Below are 2,817 nucleotides of genomic sequence, written 5' to 3'. Positions count from 1 at the left end.
AAATTATATTTGGTTTAAAAATGTTATAAGTATGAAACTAGGACACATGCATCTATCACCTCAACTAATTGCCTTTGTAAACAATGGCAATAAAGTAGGTGTAACATTGATAATTAAGCTTTTAACATTTTCATTCAATTTATAATCCTCTGTGAAAACAATAGTTTCTATGAAACAACTACTATATATGTTCTCCCAGCCACACTAATTTCAAGGATTCTAAAACAGAAAATCCATTAGACAATTTATACATGTGAGTAGCAAGAGAAAATAAAGTCAATTGATTCAGAGGTTTGTTTCCTTCTTATATTACCCAAATAAGTGAAGTGCAGAAATAAAAGCCCCAGAGAAACCAAGGACTCTTTTGTTGACCACACCTCATAGCATGCCGGATTTTATTTCCCCAATCAGGGATTGAACCCACAACCCCTGGAGTGGAAGGAGGAAATCCTAACCACTGGACCACCAGAGAAATCCCAAGCCAAGGACTCTAAATTCTGACATTCTATTACTATGAGCCTGTAAATGTTGCACCACATTTCAGAATCTCTAGTCCACATGCAAACTTTGAACAGTATGTACTTTCCAGTTAGATCATTTAAAACAAAGACAAAACTAAAGATTCTATTCATAGCAAATTAACCTTCATGGTCAACTTAGAGATATTTTCCAGGCTTCTAAACTAATTTTCCATATCTGAGATCCTGAAAGAAATTTATGAAATCACTTAATTTGCCTGTCTGAAAAAAAGCATGCCCTAGACCCTTTGCCTGTTTACATTAAAGTGAATTATACAATTAAGGCCCCCTAAAATGAAATTAAATGATGTTTATCCTTGGAAGGAAAGTTATGACCAACCTAGACAGCATATTGAAAAGCAGAGACATTACTTTGCTGACAAAGGTCCGTCTAGTCAAGGCTATGGTTTTTCCAGTAGTCATGTGTGGATGTGAGAGTTGGACTCTAAAGAAAGCTGAGCACAGAAGAATTGATGTTTTTTAATTGTGGTGTTGAAGAAGACTCTTGAGGGTCACTTGGACTGCAAGGAGATCCAACCAGTCCGTCCTAAAGGAAATCAGTCTTGGGTGTTCATTGGAAGGACTGATGTAGAAGCTGATACTCCAATATTTTGGCCACCTGATGTGAAGAGTTGACTCATTTGGAAAGACCCTGATGTTAGGAAAGATTGAAGGCAGGAGGAGAAGGGGATGACAGAGGATGAGATGGTTAGATGGCATCACCGACTCAATGGACATGAATTCGGATGAGCTCTGAGAGTTGGTGATGAACAGGGAGGCCTGGCATGCTGCGGTTCATGGGGTCGCAAAGAGTCTGACATGAGTGAATGACTGAACTGAACTGAACTGAAAATGAAAATGAGTTACGTTACAATATAGACTGTCATCTTCCTTAGTGTCTTCAGGTGTCTAGGAAGGTAATCAATGTAGTGATACCATCTTGAAACCTGGGTTTTCCAACAGCACTTTTTAAATAAAGAGTTCATTGACTCAATTCTTCATGCCACACACCAAAATTTCATTTAAAAAGCTGTTGTATAAATTTGAGGCAACTGCCTTAAGGAACCAGACACTCAGGATATCAGGCATATAGAGGAGATATTATTTTTTTGAAAATTGTTTGTGGACTTTGAGTCAAGTGTAATTGTAGAAAATGAAACTCTCCCTTTGGTATTGCAACCTCCCCATCACCAACTTTGAATTTTCAGTTTTGAATTTCACCTGTTGCGCGATGAACACCTTTGCTTGCCACTGTGCAGACTAAGAATCTCCACCAGAGTCCTGCTACAGAGAGATTACAATCAGAAGGGTATTCTGTATGCACAGCAGCACTAATGAAGTCACGATGGTAGAGGAGTTACTAGGATAGTGAACGTGAAAGTGTTAGTGGCTCAGTCGTGTCTAATTCTTTGTGACCCCATGGACTATAGCACATCAGACTCCGCTGTCCATGGAATTCTCCAGGCAAGAATACCGAAGTTGATAGCAATTCCCTTCTCCAGGGCATGTCCCTGACCTAGGGATTGAACCCAGGTCTCCTGAACTGCAAGCAGATTCTTTACCACCTGAGCCACCAGGGAAGTCCTATACTAGGATGGAAGGATAACTGGAGCTAGGTTTGTACCTCCTCTCAAAATGGATCTCAAAGGAAAGTTAAGATATACATGAATTAAAATGCAGGTGGCTAGAGGTTTATATGCCCTAATGTACAGCTATAAATTTGGATAGCATCTTTGAAATACAAAAGTAGTCCACAATGGCTTTATGTAAATTTCAAATTATAATCTTAGATTAATGGGCCTGCTTATTGGCAATACTCAAAATGTTTTGTAAAAGCAGTTCATGTTGTGCTCACTTCGGCAGCACATATACTAAAATTGGAATGATACAGAGAAGATTAGCATGGCCCCTGCACAAGGATGACACACAACACGAACCTATGCACACCTTATCTTCAACAAAGGAGGCAATGGCAATGGAAAAAAGACAATCTCTTTAGCAAGTGGTGCTGGGAAAACTGGTCAACCACTTGTAAAAGAATGAAACTAGAACACTTTCTAACACCATACACAAAAATAAACTCAAAATGGATTAAAGATCTAAATGTAAGACCAGAAACTATAAAACTCCTAGAGGAGAACATAGGCAAAACTCTCCGACATAAATCACAGCAGGATCCTCTGTGACCCACCTCCCAGAATATTGGAAATAAAAGCAAAAATAAACAAATGGGGCCTAATTAAACTTAAAAACTTTTGCACAACAAAGGAAACTATAAGCAAGGTGAAAAGACAGCCCT

At 38.7% G+C, this 2,817-nt stretch overlaps 1 non-coding gene across 1 annotated transcript; it reads left to right on the top strand.

The window, feature by feature from the left end:
* The first annotated feature begins 2,365 nt into the window (after positions 1-2,365).
* On the top strand, positions 2,366-2,472 carry LOC136176093 (U6 spliceosomal RNA). Its single transcript, XR_010664474.1, has one exon. It is a non-coding gene; the product is annotated as a U6 spliceosomal RNA (small nuclear RNA).
* Positions 2,473-2,817: the final 345 nt, after the last annotated feature.

This window comes from Muntiacus reevesi, chromosome 9 (assembly GCF_963930625.1).
Source record: "Muntiacus reevesi chromosome 9, mMunRee1.1, whole genome shotgun sequence".
NCBI classification, from domain to species: Eukaryota; Metazoa; Chordata; class Mammalia; order Artiodactyla; family Cervidae; genus Muntiacus; species Muntiacus reevesi.
This window is presented reverse-complemented; position numbering and strand designations above follow the sequence as displayed.